At 42.7% G+C, this 19,433-nt stretch overlaps 1 protein-coding gene across 1 annotated transcript in view; it reads left to right on the top strand.

Moving 5' to 3' along the window:
- Positions 1-2,873: 2,873 nt before the first annotated feature.
- CYSLTR2 (cysteinyl leukotriene receptor 2) overlaps positions 2,874-19,433 on the top strand; it is a 92,053-nt gene continuing 75,493 nt past the window's right edge. Inside the window, 1 exon segment of the mRNA XM_079903321.1 lies at positions 2,874-3,095. The gene's annotated coding sequence lies outside the window, so the exon portion shown is untranslated.

Below are 19,433 nucleotides of genomic sequence, written 5' to 3'. Positions count from 1 at the left end.
CTGTCCATTGGTGAAAGTGGGGTGTTAAAATCCCCTACTATGAATGTATCACTGTTGATTTCCCCCTTTATGGCTGTTAGTATTTGCCTTATGTATTGAGGTGCTCCTATGTTGGGTGCATAAATATTTACAATTGTTATATCTTCTTCTTGGATCGATCCCTTGATCATTATGTAGTGTCCTTCTTTGTCTCTTCTAATAGTCTTGATTTTAAAGTCTATTTTGTCTGATATGAGAATTGCTACTCCAGCTTTCTTTTGGTTTCCATTTGCATGAAATATCTTTTTCCATCCCCTCACTTTCAGTCTGTATGTGTCTCTAGGTCTGAAGTGGGTCTCTTGTAGACAGCAAATATATGGGTCTTGTTTTTGTATCCATTCAGCCAATCTGTGTCTTTTGGTGGGAGCATTTAGTCCATTTACATTTAAGGTAATTATCGATATGTATGTTCCTATTCCCATTTTCTTAATTGTTTTGGGTTCGTTATTGTAGGTCTTTTCCTTCTCTTGTGTTTCTTGCCTAGAGAAGTTCCTTTAGCATTTGTTGTAAAGCTGGTTTGGTGGTGCTGAACTCTCTCAGCTTTTGCTTTCTGTAAAGGTTTTAATTTCTCCATCGAATCTGAATGAGATCCTTGCTGGGTAGAGTAATTTTGGTTGCAGGTTTTTCTCCTTCATCACTTTAAATATGTCCTGCCCGTCCCTTCTGGCTTGCAGAGTTTCTGCTGAAAGATCAGCTGTTAACCTTATGGGGATTCCCTTGTGTGTTATTTTTCCCTTGCTGCTTTTAATATGTTTTCTTGTATTTAATTTTTGACAGTTTGAGTAATATGTGTCTTGGCGTATTTCTCCTTGGATTTATCCTGTATGGGACTCTCTGTGCTTCCTGGACTTGATTAACTATTTCCTTTCCCATATTAGGGAGGTTTTCAACTATAATCTCTTCAGATATTTTCTCAGTCCCTTTCTTTTTCTCTTCTTCTGGAACCCCTATAATTCGAATGTTGGTGTGTTTGATGTTGTCCCAGAGGTCTCTGAGACTGTTCTGAGTTCTTTTCATTCTTTTTTCTTTATTCTGCTCTGCAGTAGTTATTTCCACTATTTTATCTTCCAGGTCACTTATCCGTTCTTCTGCCTCAGTTATTCTGCTATTGATCCCATCTAGAGTATTTTTCATTTCATTTATTGTGTTGTTCATTGTTGTTTGTTTCATCTTTAGTTCTTCTAGGTCCTTGTTAAATGTTTCTTGCATTTTGTCTATTCTATTTCCAAGATTTTGGATCATCTTTACTATCATTATTCTGAATTCTTTTTCAGGTAGACTGCCTATTTCCTCTTCAATTGTTAGGTCTGGTGGGTTTTTATCTTGCTCCTTCATCTGCGTTGTGTTTTTCTTCCCATTTTGCTTATCTCACTGTGTTTGGGGTCTCCTTTTTGCAGGCTGTAGGTTCGAAGTGCCTGTTGTTTTTGGCGTCTGTGCCCAGTGGCTAAGGTTGGTTCAGTGGGTTGTGTAGGCTTCCTGTGTTCTGGTGGATGAGGCTGGATCTTGTCTTTCTGGTGGGCAGGTCCATGTCTGGTGGTGTGTTTTGGGGTGTCTGTGGACTTACTATGATTTTAGGCAGCCTCTCTGCTAATGGGTGGGGTTGTGTTCCTGTCTTACTAGTTGTTTGGCATAGGATGTCCAGCACTGTAGCTTGCTGGTCGTTGAGTGAAGCTGGGTAATTGTGTTGAGATGGAGAGCTCTGGGAGATTTTCGCCATTTGATATTATGTGGAGCTGGGAGGTCTCTTGTGGACCAGTGTGCTGAAGTTGGCTCTCCCTCCTCAGAGGCACAGCACTGACTCCTGGCTGCAGCACCAAGAGCCTTTCATCCACACGGCTCAGAATAAAAGGGAGAAAAAGTAGAAAGAAAGAATTAGTAGAAGTAGAAAGAGAGAAAGAAAGAAAGAGAGGAGGGAGGGAGGGAGGAAGGAAGGAGGGAAGGAAGGAAAAAAAAGAAAGGAGATAAAGTAAAATAAAATAAAGTAAGATAAAATATAATAAAGTTATTAAAATAAAAAAATAATTATTAAGAGAAAAAAAATAAAAATAAAATGGATGGATAGAACCCTAGGACAAATGGTGGAAGCAAAGCTATACAGACAAAATCTCACACAGAAGCATACACATACTCACAAAACGAGGAAAAGGGGAAAAAATCATAAATCTTGCTCTCAAAGTCCACCTCCTCAGTTTGGGATGATTCGTTGTCTAAAGGAGGGAAGGAAGGAAGGAAGGAAGGAAAGAAAGAAAGAAAGAAAGAAGATAAAGTAAAATAAAGTCATTAAAATAAAAAATAATTATTAAGAAAAAAAATTTTTTTTAAAAATGGACGGATAGAACCCTAGGACAAATGGTGGAAGCAAAGCTATACAGACAATATCTCACACAGAAGCATACACATACACACTCACAAAAAGAGGAAAAGGGGAAAAAATAATAAATCTTGCTCTCAAAGTACACCTCAATTTGGGATGATCCGTTGTCTATTCAGGTATTCCACAGATGCAGGGTACATCAAGTTGATTGTGGAGCTTTAATCCGCTGCTTCTGAGGCTGCTGGGAGAGATTTCCCTTTCTCTTCTTTGTTCTCACAGCTCCCAAGGGCTCAGTTTTGGATTTGGCCCCGCCTCTGTGTGTCGGTCGCCGGAGGGCGTCTGCTCTTCCCTCAGACAGGACGGGGGTAAAGGAGCCGCTGATTCGGGGGCTCTGGTGCACTCAGGCCGCGGGGGAGGGAGGGGCACGTAGTGCGGGGCGGGCCTGCGTCGGCAGAGGCCGGCGTGACGTTGCACCAGCCTGAGGCGCGCCGAGCGTTCTCCCGCGGAAGTCGTCCTTGGATCCCGGGACCCTGGCAGTGGCGGGCTGCACAGGCTCCCCGAAAGGGGTGTGTGGATAGTGACCTGTGGTCGCACACAGGCGTCTTGGTGGCGGCAGCAGCAGCCTTAGCGTCTCATGCCCGTCTCTGGGGTCCGCGCTTTTAGCCGCGGCTTGCGCCCGTCTCCGGAGCTCCTTTAAGCAGCGCTCTTAATCCCCTCTCCTCGCGCACCAGGAAACAAAGAGGTAAGAAAAAGTCTCTTGCCTCGTTGGCAGGTCCAGACTTTTCCCCGGACTCCCTCCCGGCTAGCCGTGGCGCACTAACCCCCTGCAGGCTGTGCTCACGCCGCCAGCCCTAGTCCTCTCCCTGCGCTCCGACCGAAGCCCGAGCCTCAGCTCCCAGCCCCGCCCGCCCCGGCGGGGGAGCAGGCAAGCCTCTCGGCCTGGTGAGTGCCGGTCGGCCCTGATCCTCTGTGCGGGAATCTCGCCGCTTTGCCCTCCGCACCCCTGTGGCTGTGCTCTCCTCTGTGGCTCCGAAGCTTTACCCCTCCGCCACCCGCAGTCTCCGCCCGCGAAGGGGCTTCCTAGTGTGTGGGAACCCTTCCTCCTTCAAAGCTCCCTCCCACTGGTGCAGGTCCCGTCCCTATCCTTTTGTCTCTGTTTATTCTTTTTTCTTTTGCCCTACCCAGGTACGTGGGGGGCGTTTCTTGCCTTTTGGGAGGTCTGAGGTCTTCTGCCAGCGTTCAGTAGGTGTTCTGTAGGAGTTGCTCCATGTGTAGATGTATTTCTGGTGTATCTGTGGGGAGGAAGGTGATCTCCGCGTCTTACTCTTCCGCCATCTTCCCGGAAGCCCCTGTATGATTCTTTTATGCAATATGTTTGAAATGACAAAATTTTAGAAATGGAACACAGATTAGTGGTTGCCAGGAGTTAAGAATGGGGGGAGAGGAGAGCTGGATGTTGTTATAAAAGAGCAACAGGAGGGATCCTTGTGGTGATGGACTGTTCTATATGTTGGCTGTGGTGATAGATGCATGAACCTACATATGTGATAAAATTGTATAGGACTGAGTACATGTTAAGCTGGGGAAATATGAATAAGGTCAGTGGAATGTATCAATGTCAGTATCCTGGTTGTGATATTATAGTAGAGTTTTGCAAAGTGTTGAGGGAAACTGAGTAGAAGGTACTTTCTGTATTATTTGTTATAACTGTATGTGAATCTACAATTATCTCAGTAAAAAAATTCAATTAAAAGTAATCTAAATCAATTTACTAAATCTAAATTTCTTTTTCTACTATAGTTCCATTCTTTATCCTTTACCTGATTTATTTTGCACACAGTTACAAGATAAATAATTATACACAATAACAAGGTAAACTTATTTTGCAGATTACTTCTTAAAGAGGAAAAAAATAGGGAGATGGATACACATGCTCCCAATAACAAACAATAAACAGAACATTCTTGGATCTAGTGGTTTTTTCAACTGAGTCAGTTATATTAAGAATTATCTTCTTTAATTAAAGGAGTAGAATTTCAAAGAAGACACTTGCTTGGATGTGATCAGGCGGCACTTTTCTTTGATAATGAAGTGCTTAAGACCTTCTGTTCTTAGAATTCATAGTAGGCACAGCATCGTGGAATTGAAGAGACGTAGCTCTTCAAGTCTATCTGTTCCATCTCCCTACTACTGCTGAATTGTTCTCTATGCTGCACTTATAATAAATGATGATTACTATGATTAATACTAATGGCTCCAACAATATTATGCAGCATAATGGCTCCAGCAATTATACTGAGAAGTTTGATATAGGAATTATTTTCCTGAGCTCATGCTAAAATTTCTTCTTGTTCAATATTATCTTGTTATTTCTATTTATTTCTCTCCTAAAATACCCTCCCCATTACTTCCCCTGTAATGATAAGCTCACTGAAGTGAGGCCCTTTCATTTTGCTTTCCTCTTCACTGCCTGAAGCACTGCGGGCACTCAGTAAATGCTGTTTCACTTTTGATGTTGACATCTTCAAATGGAGACAGGTGGCTTCATGAGTTAAGACAGTCATTGCATCAACCAGGATTAATTTGATAATTTGCTTCAAGCTCATTATAATTTTGGCTCTTCTTCAAGCACCCTGATTTTTAAAAGATTAGTGCTGATTCCCCAGACTTATTCATTCCTTTCAGATTTGAAAAATCTGACTCAAAATGCTCAGGAACTTTTTATGGTTTCATTGTTTACAGTGATATTTAATGTAAAAAATATATAAGATCATAATAAGGTTGACTTTAGCCAATTAAACATTGATAAATATTAATATTGCTATTTTCAGATTTATTTTTTATTAAATAACACAGATCCATAGCAGATTAGCATATGAACTGGTAAATTTACAAACTCTTAAGCAGAAGAATAACGTGCATAAAAAACTGACTAAGCAGCTACTGTACCACTTGCTGCTCTGATGTTTTCAAAAACTGAGAAACACAAGATAAAATGAACAAATTACAGGAACTACATCTAATAACACGACAGGTTAAATAAATTAGATTCTATCGCCTGAAGAGACCATATTTTCTACAGTGCCTGTCAGAACAGTGCGTTCAGTGAAGGTGCTTAGTGAATGTTCATTGAAATGAATTTACAGACCCACTGGATATACAAATTCTGCTGTTGAAAGCAAATCCATAATTATCCTGATGCTGATGCTGATAAATCAGAAACCAAATCTAACGCAAGTAGAGTTTATGTTGACCAGTGTGTCTTGTTTGCTGAATGTGACCTGTAAAGAAAAAGTGATATACTGACTTGAGATATTTTAGTGCCTTATCTGTGGGAAGCACCACTAACCTGAGAGAAAGAGAAAACATACACGAGAGATTCAATAAGAGGCAGTGAGAACTGTGTCTGAGCCACAGAAATAGTTACATACACAGAGTGTGGCTTCACATTTAGACGACCTGGGAGATTCCAGGTGTGGGTTTCTGTTCTGCTATGTGGTCAACCTCATGGCTCCAAATTGCAGACCTGAATTTGGTACAGTTTCTCCAGATCAACTAAATAGTTGATACCAAACTTAAAACACAAATTAAGGGCTTTCTGTATGCCCAAACTTGGACAAAGTATGGGAGAACACTAAAATTATTTTTTTTGCCACACCACGTGGCCTGCGGGATCCTATTTCTCCGACCAGGGATGAACCCGGGCCCCCGGCAGTGAAAGTGCAGAGTCCTAACCACTGGACCGCCAGGGAGTTCCCCAAAATGATGTTTAAATGGTTCCTTACTTGGTGAACGGGAGAAGCCTGATGGTGTTAGTATAATGTGGGAGAAGGTGGGTAAGATTAATAGGCACAGTGGGTGTGGGTTGAAACTGGGAAGCGGAGGATGCAGAACGAGGGCTCCTGACCACGATTCCTGCCCTCTCCAGTGACTTAGATATTAGGATCTCCAGAATGGTTGTCCGCTTAACCATAATGATCTCCTTGCCTTGAATTCTTCCCATCGACCCCCTTTTCAGTGGTATCTCAAGATTGCTAAAACCAAGAGTAAACGGCAGAAAACATTTGGTTCCCAGAAATACTTGACTGCCTCCTCTGTTGGACAAGATGGTTTCTAGTGCAATCTATTCTTCAATGAGATCAGAAAATGTTGAACTTGGTTTTCTTCTTCTGAATCCCTCTCTGAATTTAAATGCACCTAAATGTTCCCAGAAATCAGTGTTTAAGGCCTAGAGCCATATGCCCTTTGCCCATATCTTTCTAGGAGATGTATATGATACCCAGCACTACGACTATAATAAGGTTGCAATTTAATTAACAGATATATCTCTTTATTGTCAAAATAGCCAAAAATAATACAAATCCATCATTTAATGGAAAAACACTGGGCCAAATCTGTTTTGTCCAGCAACTAACTGCTGGCCTTACATGAGTCACCAGACTTCCCTGGCTCCCAGCTTCCTCATCTATAAAATAAAAGGCTTCTCCTTGATAACCCCCCCAAAGTCCCTCCCTGCTCTGACACTCCCTGATTCTGTAGAGCACTGAGAGAGAGTGAACTTTCCCTCATTTCTTTTTTTAAATTGGGGTATAGTTGCTTTACAATGTTGTGTTAGTTTCTGCCGTACAATGAAGTGAATCAGCTATATGTACACATATATCCCCTCCGTCTTGGACCTCCCTCCCCCTCTCCCCTCCCCCCTCCCCGGCCCCATCCCATCCATCTAAGTCACCACAGAGCACCGAGCTGAGCTCCCTGCGTTATACAAGGTTTCCAATTATCAATTCCATTCTTCTGGTTGCTTTGTATCCAAACCCAAATTGCTTGAATTGTTTAAGGGGAATTATCACATTTAAATATGTGTTTGAACTATAAGGGACAGTGGCCAAAGGAATCTTAACATAAGGCCATGTGACCCTTCACTTAATTGAAACAGCTTCCTGTTTCATCAACCATCCAGTCATCCACGCTTGCACTGGCCTTGAGATGCTTTTAATAAGCTGTGTGACTCACCAGGAAAACAAAAATAATAGGTTCTGTTAGTGTTTTAGACTGTTTGCTGGTAAAATTGTCCAAGGGAAGACATGATACAAAGGTGCCAATCAGCATCTTGGAAAGAGATTGAAACTGAGGTTGTGATAAAAAAAGCAGAAGGACTCTTAAGATCCTCAAGTTTTTTAAGTAGAAATAAAGAATGATAAATAAATGCTATCCTTTCTCTGGGGTAATTGGTGATAACAACTCACACACACACACACAAAAAAATCATGCTATTTCAGCAAAGAAAAGTGATGATAATAAGAGGCCATGGCAAATAAAGAAGGATGTTTACGCTGGTTTAAGGAGATCATCTTTCTTTGTCGGTGTTTTACTTCCTTTTCAGGCTGCTGACCTAGTCTATTTTGATAGTGATAAGAGGCACTTTGAGAGGTTTTACAAATACTGACTCTGCATAAGTTTGCAGTTATCAGTAAGCTTGGCCCCATGCCACTTATGTAGGCAAAAGAAAATGAAAATAAATGGTGCAATGCAGAGTTTGCCTTGGAATTGAGTATTATGGGAAGAAAGGGGGAAACGTATGTGAGCGTGTGTGAGTGTGAGTATGAGTGTGTGTGCGTGTGCCCCAGATGAGGCACGCTTGTGGGTGGGGAAGCTCTTCTTCAGAGGACCGTGAGATTTAGCCTAGGGAAAGCGTGAGGCCTCAGACTTTAGTTTCTGTAGACTTCAGGTGATATTTCATCTCTTCATATTTTGTAGACATTCTTACAACTGGGACCATGAAAGATGGGCTCTTAAGATTTGATGGGGCCCATCTGAGTTTGTCACATTAAATCAAAATGTCCCCCTTCTCAGAGACACTACAGGTGGGTTCCAGGCTTCTGAATAGGTGCTAGCAGAGTGACAGCCTCATCAATGATATTCTGGCCTTTCGTGCCCCAGGGTCCGTGACACGTAGGTCCCTTAGGTGTTATGAGACTTTAAGTCTTTTGCTGCAATGGGGTAGGACATGATGGAGACAGAAATTTTATGTGTTTAATTCAGTTGCACTTGTTATTAAACTTCAATCAGTCTATTTACAATGCAGTATGAAACCTAAGGTGATGTCTGAATCAAATATTCTATTAAACAAATTGCAATATGTAGTGGAACTTTATTATACTCTTTCCATCAAGGTGATTATCTGCGTGCATTTACAAACGCCATATACCAACACTTGCAGTTTTCAGTTCTTCATATATATTCTATAACACATACATATATAAGTATGGGGTGTGTTCTTTCCTTTTAGAAAAGCCTATACAGTAAAATCTGAAGTTGGGAAACGGATAACCCTCAAAGTGTTTTTTTTGTGTTATCACAGAATTCTTTACTTTCCAGAATAGTTTCCCTATTCAATTCCCTCTCCCACCCCAAATTGTTCTGTTTAGCATTCTATAGTTTTGCCTTTCCCAGAATGTCATGTAAATGGAATGTAACCTTTTCAGACCAACTACTTTCACTGAGCAATATGCATTTAAGACTCATATGTCTTTGCATGATCTTTTTTACACATGCCTGTAAGTCTTTGCTTTTCTGCTTTCTGGCATAGCACAGGCTCATCTTGTATTCCATCCCCCCACCATCCTAGCCCTGAAACTCTTCCTTTTCTCAAGGAGTCCAGTATAATGGCATTTAGAAACCAGTATCTGGGCACACAGTGTGTTTATTGCTACTGAGGTATCATCGTTTCTAGGGCCCTTCAGTAGAGAGAGTTAGAGTATATATTTATTTAAGCCATGGCTGAATCACACTGAATCCTCTGTTCCTCATCCAAACCACAGGGTTCTGCCTTTAATGGAAAGGTATTCTACATTCATTAACTCAAATCAGTTCCCCCTAGTCAGGAGTGTTTCTTGTTTGGCATTCAAGTTTGGAACCATTTATTTCTTATTCTGCTCCCAGCCTGACTCAGTAAAGGGAAAGCTGATGTGAAAACTGATTAGCTTTTAGGAACCACTTTTCCCAAGCAGAATACAATAGTTTCCATCCCTTTTGCCTGGCTCTGAAAGTGCAATCTGTTATTTCTTTTAGTATCAATATCAAAAAAAAAAAAAAGCTTTTGAAGATCCTAAGTACTTCACATGTCTCTAAGGTTCTGAGGACAGCCCAACTTGTATAGCTTTCTCCAAGGAGAGCGCAGGAGAGAGAACAGAAAGGACACGGGCTGACTGTCTCGTGATCTCTTACAGTCTACATTTGTATTTCTTAATATTTGGAGTCTTAAGACTAGGAGAGTTTACTTCTGTTACCAGACAATTAAGATGCAATGTCTTAACTATCCTTCTTTTCTGTTGCACCTCAAGGGTGTGCTGTGGAGAGTGTTGCAGAACTTCGTATCTTCATTGGCTCCAAAAGGCTGCCCTATTTCCTCAAAAGAAATGTGTTTTTCGTAACAAAGCTGGCTTAATTTTCAAGTGGCATGGTATAATTGAAGTGATGGTAACAATGACAGAAGTGCAGGTTTCCTGCTTCTTTCCTTTCAATGAAATCAAAGGAGGAAACAATATAGAATGCAAACATGCAAACGGAAGATTTCTTTGTCCTCCTACTGCGTTTTGTTTGAGGTTCCAAATTCAACATGCAGCTAAGGCAAGGAGGGCACGCTGCAGCTGCAGCCAGGATTAACTGCACTGTCTTGTTCTTTTGCCAAATCCATTCCTGAAACAAAAATGAAACAGTCGGGCTTCCCTGGTGGCGCAGTGGTTGAGAGTCCGCCTGCCGATGCAGGGGACACGGGTTCGTGCCCCGGTCCGGGAAGATCCCACATGCCGCGGAGTGGCTGGGCCCGTGAGCCATGGCCGCTGAGCCTGCGCGTCCGGAGCCTGTGCTCCGCAATGGGAGAGGCCACAACAGTGAGAGGCCCGCGTACCGCAAAAAAAAAAAAAAAAAAAAAGAAAAAAGAGGCCGAATACACGGTGCAGAGAGTGCTGCGCTTCGGAAAATCTCTACTTGGGGCCGGTTTTACCACTTAAGGCAGCAGTGGCTTTGAGCGCAGCGCTCGTTCGCTCTGAGCCTGTTTCCTTCTCTGCAAAATGAGAATAAAATTCACCACCTTGCTTACCTCATAAGGGCGCTCGAGGCTCAAATTAAATGCGGTAATGTCAAAGAGCTTTGTGAACTCTAAAGAACTATAAATATAAGGTGTTATTAGAAGTGGTTGGAAGGAAATGATGAGACAGCTTAATTTATTTCAAATGACTCAGGATCGAGGAGAGCTGTGTGAGGGTTAGATATTGTTATTGCTCTATGGTAAGAGGGGAGAGAGGGCAGGGCTGGCAAGGGGAACGGGGTGATTTCTCCTCTCCCCCAGGAAGGAGGGCAGAGTTGAATCACTTTCTGAAGAAGGCAAGAATTATATCACAGGGGTTTTGAGACTGCAACTATGATGATGAACCAGGATGTAATTAACAGGAGACAGAAAGATTGTAAGAGGGGCCGAACGTGCTCCAGAAATACCGGAAGTGGAGCAAAAGATGGGGGGTTGCCTAGAAGTGGAAAGAAAACAAAGGAAGTCAAGACTGATAAGGACAGAGGCGGGACAGCTGCTCACGGCACGCAGGGGCGGCTGCACAACTGAGAGGAGGTGAGAAGGCATTTTGAGACTCAGGACCAGAGGGCCCAGGGCGTCAGCAACCCCAGGGGCAAACCCTGGAGAATCAGCTGGAAAAGGGCTCCATATCCTAGACTAGTGGTTTTCAGACACCTAGAGATTTACTTATTTACAAGTGTCTCCTGTGTGCCAGGTACTGGACTATGTGAAACAGAAAAAAATTGAAGCTGCTTTTTTTTAAAACCCATTATGATTTATTCTCTACAATACTTTGTTGAAGAGTTCAGTGATTTGCACTCAGAAGTTATATGGCCAAGAGGCAACCAAGTGTAATACAAAGAATTGATCTAAGGTCTTTGCACTGAAGGCCATGCAAAAGTCTCTGCTTTGTTGAAGCCAGGCTTGGAGAACCCAGGGCCTCCCAGCTTCCCTCTGAAGCCTGTTGGCACCTTCCAAGGCATCTGTGCAGGGACATAGGGTTCTACCGAGAGGTGGAGATAAGCCCACTCAACCTTGTTTCATCTCTGGCACCCAGCACCTGAGAGGTACTCAGTATTGCCCCAATGAATGAATGTGATAGAGGATAGGTGGTCTACAGGAGAGAATTCAGATAAGTGGGTTCAGGGGATTCTGTAACTACATCATGAGGCTGTAACTTATCATCCACGCATAGTGGATATATGAAAGTTTTTCAAGCTTTAGACGTGGAATGTGGCTGGTTTGTCAGGGGTGCGGGAGGCCCCTAGTTAGGGGTGTGTGTCCAGCCACAGGAGCCAAAATTGGAGAGGGTAAGACAAGCCAGAATCAGAGGACACTTCTATGGAAAATATCTTGGTCATTTCATCATGAAAACACAACCAGTCCACTACTCGGCTCCTACACTAGTGGGGCAGAATCACAGATAAAAACACCTAACATTTATTGGGTGTTGACTACTTGCCAGGCACAGTAATAACCCCTTAATGCTGTGTAGTGACCAAATAATGGCCCCCAAAAAACATCTATGTCCCAATCCCTGGAGTCTGTGACTATGTTCCATTAGACAGCAATGGAGGAATTAAGGCTGCAAATGGAAAGAAGGTTACTAATCAGCCGACTGTGAGATGGATTGATCATCCTGGATTATTTGGTGGGTCAGTGTAATCCCAGGCGTCCTTATAAGTGAAAGCAGGAAGCAGGCGTCAGTGCCAGAGAAGGAGAGGTAACGGCAGAAGCAAAGGTTGAAGTGATATGATGTGAGAGCTCTACTGGCCATTGCTGATTTTGAAGGTGGAGGGGGCCATAGTCCAAGGAATGTGGGCAGCCCCTAGAAACTGGAAACACAGGGAAACAGTTTCTCCTCCAGAGCTTCCTGGCCCTGCTGACACCTTGATTTCAGCCCAGTGAAGCCCGTTTCAGACTTCTGACCTCCGAACTGTAAGATAAAAATTGTGTTGTTTTTTAAGCCACTAACTTTGGGGTAAAGTTGCAGCAGCAATAGGAAACAAATACAGGTTTTCTCACTCCCCCTTTACAACTGCCCCATCAGATGGGTACTTAATATTGCTATTTTGCAAATGAGTAGACTAAGGCTTGGAGGGGTTGACTCATTTGACACAGAGGTGAGTGTATGGCCTGACTCTGGAGCCACTTGAAGATGGTTTTACTTCTTCATTTCACAAATGAGAGAACTGAGGCCCGGAGATGGGTCGCAATCTGCCTCACACGCAAGTTGCTGACAAGACTCACTGTTCCTCCGTGGGGATAGGGTAGACCAGTGCTTCACAAACACACAGGTGCCCGCAAGTCCCCAGCAGTCCTGCTAGGATGCAGGCTCAATTCAGCAGGTCAGGGCTGGGATCCAGGATGCTGCATTTCTGACCAGCCCCCAGGCGAGGCCAATCCTGCTAGCCATAGAGTAGCAAAGCTGTACCAGTCCTGTGCCCTGCTTTGGGGGTTCTGAGCAACCCAGAGCCATCAGACTGCTTTGGGCATCTAGTGGGATGAGGGGACCCTAGGGAGGGAGACACAGGAACAGATGCCTCACAGTTGTGTGGTCAAGGAGATTTAGGGTCTTAGAGGGAAAGGTCAGAGTTAAAGACAAGGCTATCACTCACTGGGTACCTTTGAGAAGGATGTCACTGAAATGTGATGATTATCGTTGTCATTTGAAAAGTCATTCAGAATTTGCTGGCATGGGTCTGGCATCACGATGGCCTTTACTCTTTTATGGGACAACACATGCAGGTCGAGGACATTTTCCTGCCGCAGAGACAATAGCTACATGTGATTGTGTGGGAAAAAGCAAAGGTCTCCATTCCCTGACATATGTTTTATGTAAAAATAATTTCTTTCGAGAAAAATAAGACAGTCAGTTTATCCTTCGAGAAACATCTCTAAAGCTTTGATGAAATCAAGGAGCTCTTGCCCCTGGCCTCTTCCTCTCCTCAGCCACAACACCACGTACACAGTGGACTGCAAACGAGGACAGGTAGGTAGTTCAGTCTGTAACTGCAGTTGTGTTTCTCTGAGTCTTCATTTTGTGCTTCATTTTAAAAGAAGTATGTGACGTGTGGGGGGGAGCTGCTGGGAGTTTCCCTTACCCTTCTTCACTGCGATTGCGGAATTGCCAGCTCTCCGTGGCTCCCGGAGCTTCCTGAAGGCTGGGAACGTTCTGCTTTCATTTTGAAACGACAGCCAGGCACGCAAGCAAGAAATAGCAGCTTTTGTTTCAGATACAAGAAATCAGAAGAGATATGGGAACATATGTATATGTATAACTGATTCACTTTGTTATAAAGCAGAAACTAACACACCATTGTAAAGTAATTATACCCCAATAAAGATGTTAAAAAAAAAAAAAAAATGAAGGACCTGTAAGCAACAAAAATAAAAAAAAAAAAAAAAAAAAAAGAAATCAGAGAAGGAAGCCAGCGTTTTGCTGTTTCCTAGGGGTATAGAGTGAAAATATGCCTCTGTGTACTTACAATGGCTCAAAAATGAAAGGATTTTTTTTCCCACTCATCTACCTCAGCACTATTAACCTTTAAAGCTCCCTAATCTACAGTTTGAAAATGGACCTTTAAAGTGTTTCTAGGGACTTCCCTGGTGGCGCAGTGGTTAAGAATCTGCCTGCCGATGCAGGGGACACGGGTTTGAGCCCTGGTCTGGAAGGATCCCACATGCCGCGGAGCAACTAAGGCCGTGTGCCACAATTACTGAGCCTGCGCTCTAGAGCCCGCAAGCCACAATTACTGGAGCCCACGCGCCTAGAACCCGTGCTCCGCAACAAGAGAAGCCACCGCAATGAGAAGCCCGCGCACCGCAATGAAGAGTAGCCCCCGCTCGCTGCAACTAGAGAAAGCCCGTGCGCAGCAACAAAGACCCAACGCAGCCAAAAATAATAAATAATAAACAAATTTATTTTTTTAATAAATAAACAAATTTATTTTTTTTAAGTGTTTCTAAAATAAGGTTTCTACAGACTTTCTTAGCTCTAGGGTTTGCTTCTGAGGATAGTGGTAATTCTTCTGGAAAAGAATAAAATATATCCATTAGTTGTCGGGATCAGTCAGCAAGCACAGAGCAGCCCTGTGAAGTACAAGGGAGGTATCCGGCTGGGCTCTTTGCCTTCTTCAGGTCTGGATGCTCCGAGCATGACAGGTCTGGACACCAAGACCTTTAGTGGGGAGGACTCTGGCCAGCCTGGGAACTTGATGTTATGGGCAGTTTTCAGTTATCAGTGTGGGGTGGTGAGAAAACACAGTTTGGGAGTCAGACAACCCTTGTTAGTGTGTTTTCTTGTCCAGGGCCCCCAACCTCTTTGGTTTGCTTCACTATGGGCTTGTGTCCTTATCTGCAAAATACAAATAATCACACCTCCTCTCAGGATTATTGTGAGGATTAAAGGAGATAATACAAGTGGCACAAAGTAAGCCCCTAAAAATATTTGCTCGTCCAAGAGCCAGAAATAAAGAGACTTTCAAGAATAATTTCTGTTTGACCATGGAATGTATTATGTTACTTTCTGCCTTGAATCATTCTCCTCATTTTATTTTCCTTGGCCTACCAATAATATCCTTTTTATTTCTTTTGCACATACAATTGATGATGGGAGAGACAGATCCAAAGGACAATTTGTGGCCATCTGTTGTGGTCACAATCCACAGAATGAATAAATTCAGGCACATAACTGGACAGATGGCTGTTTTTAGAAAAATGGGTAATAAATCAATTAATTGATTTATCCTGGTGATGTGAAACAAAGATTCAATGCCAGAAGAGACCTTCTTTGGTGCCTACTAGTAATTGCTGGGGACCAGGAGACTTAGACTGGTTTTCCTTTCTTTCCTGTCTCCCTTCAATTCCCCCCACCCTGCCCCTTCCCCTGCCACCTGGCAGGGAAAGTGCTTCCAGGGTGATACTGATGGGAATGCTCCTTCCTTTGCCCTCTGCTCATATCCCTTAAGCCACATAGCCAAGGTCAGCTCAGGTGAGCCAGGTGCCAGCCCTACCTCTTCACCTTCCCCAAGCCCATTCCTCCCCCACCCCCATCCTCAGGGCAGAAGTTGTAACACTTTACATCGGGGCAGAAGGATTGGAGTGCTGGCCAGTTTCCTGCCTAATTACCAGTCAGAGCGAGTGAAGCTTAAACTGCAGGGCACTTCCTTTGCACTGGCCCTTCTAAGGCCCTAGAAATAGGTTCTCATGATCATATGGTTTTTTAAAACATAATATTTGCAAGAGATACTTTAACCACAATCAGTGAAGATCCTGTTTCTTCTCTGATTTCCCTTCCATCATTCTTTCCCATCTGGCAGTGGCATTGTGGGTTTCCATGGGTATTTGGGGGGAGGTTGAGTTGGAGATACATCTAGTTTGGGACTGGTTGCTCACGGGGTCTGCTACCCAGCTATGATTCCAACTTCTCTTCACCAGCACCCTGGGAATTCCCTTTGCTCACACTCTGTGTTGGAGCCCCTGTTTCCTAGAATCTGTGTCTTCCTCTTTCGTGGTCTAATTCCTTATTTTGGTAGAGCACATCCTTCTGGAACTTTCTGAGAAGGAGTCGGTAGAGGGAAATTTTGAAACACTTGCTGGCCTGAAAAAGGCTTTATTTTACTTTCATATTTAATTGATAGTGGAGCAAGGCAGAGAATTCTAGGTTGGTGAGGAGTTCCCTCAAAACTTTGAAGACGTTTCTCCATTCCCTTCTACCTTTTGGTGTTGTCGAGAAATCCAATGTCATTCTTTCTTAGTCCTTTCTGTAAACTTTCAGGGTCTTTTCCTTATTGTGGGTGTTCTGAAGCTGTGCAGTAGCATGCCTTGTTGGGCCTTTTGTCTTTCAGTTTTCTGTTTCTGAGCATACTTCAGTTCTGAGAAATGTATTAGCTTCTTAATAAATGTGTCCTTGCCATTTTCTTTGCTTTTTCTTTCTGGAGCACCTAGTATTGTTTTATATTTTGTAGAGCTCTGCTTTATACCAAGAACAGTTCTAGGCTCTTGGGACATAAGAGTGAACAAGAGATAAAATCCCTCCCCATGTGAAACTTGTATCCTTACAATGGTGGGTCAGATATTGGAGTCTCTGAATTAATCCTCTAACTTTCTTGTCTTTCATATTTCCCCTCTTATCCTTTATTTTTCTAATTAAGACTGTACTTTTTAAAGTAATTTTAATTATAGAAAAGTTGAGCAGATTGTATAAAGGGTTCCCATATGCCCCTTTTTCCTGTTTCTTTCCTGCTTCACTTTCCTCTGTTATTAATATTTCTAAGCAGTGTGAGACATTTGTTATAATTGATGAACAAATATTGATACATTTTTGTTAACTAGAGTCCACAGTTTTCATTAGGCTTCACTCTGTGAAGTACAGGCCTGTGAGCTTTGACAAATACATGTCATGTACCCTCCATTACAGTATCGTACAGGATAGTTTCACTGTCCAAATCACCTGTGCTGCATTTATAGCCCTCTCTCCCTCCAACAAGCCCTTGGCAACCACTGTTTTGTTTTTTTATATATATATATATATATATATAGTTTTGCCTTTTTCTAGAATGTCATATAGTTGGAATCATACAGTATGTAGCCTTTTTAGATTGGCTTCTTTCACTTAACAATATGCATTTAAGGTTCTGCCTTATATAACTGTTTATGGCTTGATAGCTCATTTCTTTTTAATGCTGAATAATATTCCATTATCTGGATGTATCACAGTTTATTCATCTGTCCAAGGACATCTTGGTTGCTTCAAAGTTTTGGCAATTATGAATAAAGCTGCTGTAAATATTCGCATATAGGTTTTTGTGTAGACACAAGTTCCGACTCATCTGGGTAAACACCTAGTATCATGATTGCGGAATCGTATGGCAAGACTGTGTGTGTGTGTGTGTGTGTGTGTGTGTGTGTGTGTTTCCAGCTTTAATGAGATATAGCTGACATACGACTGTGTTTTACTTTTTAAGATACTGCCAAACTGTCTCCAAAAGTGGCTGTACTACTTTGCATTCCTACCAGCAACGAATGAGGGTTTCTGTTGTTCTGCATCCTTTCCGGAATTTGGTGGTGTTAGTTTTTTTGGATTTTTAGCCACTCCTAATAAGTGTGTGGTGGTGTCTCGTAGTTGTTTTAATTTTCAGTTCCCTGGTGACAGATGATATGGAGCATCTTTTCATTTGCTTACTTGCCATCTGTATATCTTCTTTGGTGAGGTGTCTGTTCAGATCTTTTGTCTATTCAAAATTAGGTTGTTTGGGACTCCCCTGGTGGTCCAGTGGTTAACACTCCATGCTTCCACTGCAGGGGGGCATGGGTTTGATCCCTGGTCAGGGAACTAAGACCCCACGTGCTATGTGGTGTGGCCAAAAAAATAAATTAAAAAAAAAAATTAAGTGGTTTGTTTTCTTATTGCGGGGTTTGAGTTCTTTGAATACAAGCCCTTTTTATCAGATATGTGTTTTGCAAATATTTTCTCCCAATCTGTGACTTGTCTCCTCATTCTCTTAACAGTGTCTTTTGTGTAGCAGAAGATTTGATTTTAATGAAGTCTGACGTCAATTTGGATTTCTCCTATGGTGTTCTATTTAAAAATGTATGCCAAACCCAAGGTCACCTAGATTTTCTCCTATGTTATCTTCTAGAAGTTTTATAGTTCTGCATTTACATTGAGGTCTGTGACTCATTTGGGGTTAATTTTTGTGAAAAGTATAAAATCTATGCCTAGATTAATTTCTTTTTCTTTTGCCTGTAGATATACAGTTGTTCCAGCATGATCTGTTGAAAAGATCTCTTTGTTTATTCTACTTCTGAGAGATTTTCTCATCAGCAACAGATATCTCCATCTTGGCTTAGAGTAGTTTAAAAAAAAACAAACCCTGTCTTGGCCATGGAAGGACTGGACCCATGCCTTCAGCACCCTCCTTTAACCCCCAGCATCAGCATGTGTTTCTGTCTGTACCTCATGGTCACTGTGTGGTGTCCATCCTACTGGGCTCCACCCTATTTCCTACTTTGCGGTTGATCATATTGGCAGGTCTTCCGTAGGTATGAAAATTCCAACTTGTGGAGAAAATAGATTATTTAAATTCAGTGCAAGAATAGGGACTGACTTCCTGACACAGAGAAATACTGAAAGGACACAGAGACACACAGAAAAGGGCACTCAGAGAGTCACCGTAGTTTAGCGGTTCCAAGTATAGACAGCCTGGGTTCAAATCCCGGCTCTGCCTCTGCCTGGCCATGAAAGCTTGGATAAGACATTTAAACCTTTCTTGACTCAGTTTCCTCATCTCTAAAGTAGGGGTAATAATAGAAATTGCTTCCCAGGGTCGTTTGTAGATTAAATGACTTGTTTCATGCAGAAGGAGTAGAACGATGCCTAGCACACAGGAAGAGGTGTAAACATGTTTGCTGTTATCGTTACTGCCTGACTAAGCGTGTGAGTCACCAAGAGCTCAGAGTCACTTCAGTCCCCTTGTGTAACTGGTCATTGTTCACTTTGAGACAAGACAAGCTGGGGCTGGAATCACAGAGGCAGCTGAATCATTCCAGCTCTTCCAATCCTGACAAGCTTTCACGTTTCAGTGCTAATTTAGAGTGAAGAAGTACCTGCATCAATGATAAGTGAAAAGGTTTACACAACTTTAGCGAACTACTCCATTTTAATGGCTTCCCAGAAGTATCAAGACTCCAATTAAACTAGTCCCAGGAATTAGGACTGTTTATAAGGTCACCATTGGATTGTCCCAACTCAGTACTGGATGGGGAACACTATATCTAGGTACCAGGGAAACTTCAGGTTCTTTTCTGATAACCTGACCCTATTTGCTTGGCTCTGCTCCTATCGTAACCCACACTACCTCTGGTCTTAGCTCCCACTTTCAAAAGCAGGATGTTGTCCAAAGCCCTCTCCATCTCCCCAGGAAGACCCCAGTTTTCACACCAGAATTTGATCTTTTATTGAGTTTGGAGGCGGAAAAGCTCCCAAAGGACTTGGGATCCAGCCCAGAG

The sequence above is a fragment of the Stenella coeruleoalba genome, assembly GCF_951394435.1.
Source record: "Stenella coeruleoalba genome assembly, chromosome: 18".
Taxonomy (NCBI): domain Eukaryota; kingdom Metazoa; phylum Chordata; class Mammalia; order Artiodactyla; family Delphinidae; genus Stenella; species Stenella coeruleoalba.
This window is presented reverse-complemented; position numbering and strand designations above follow the sequence as displayed.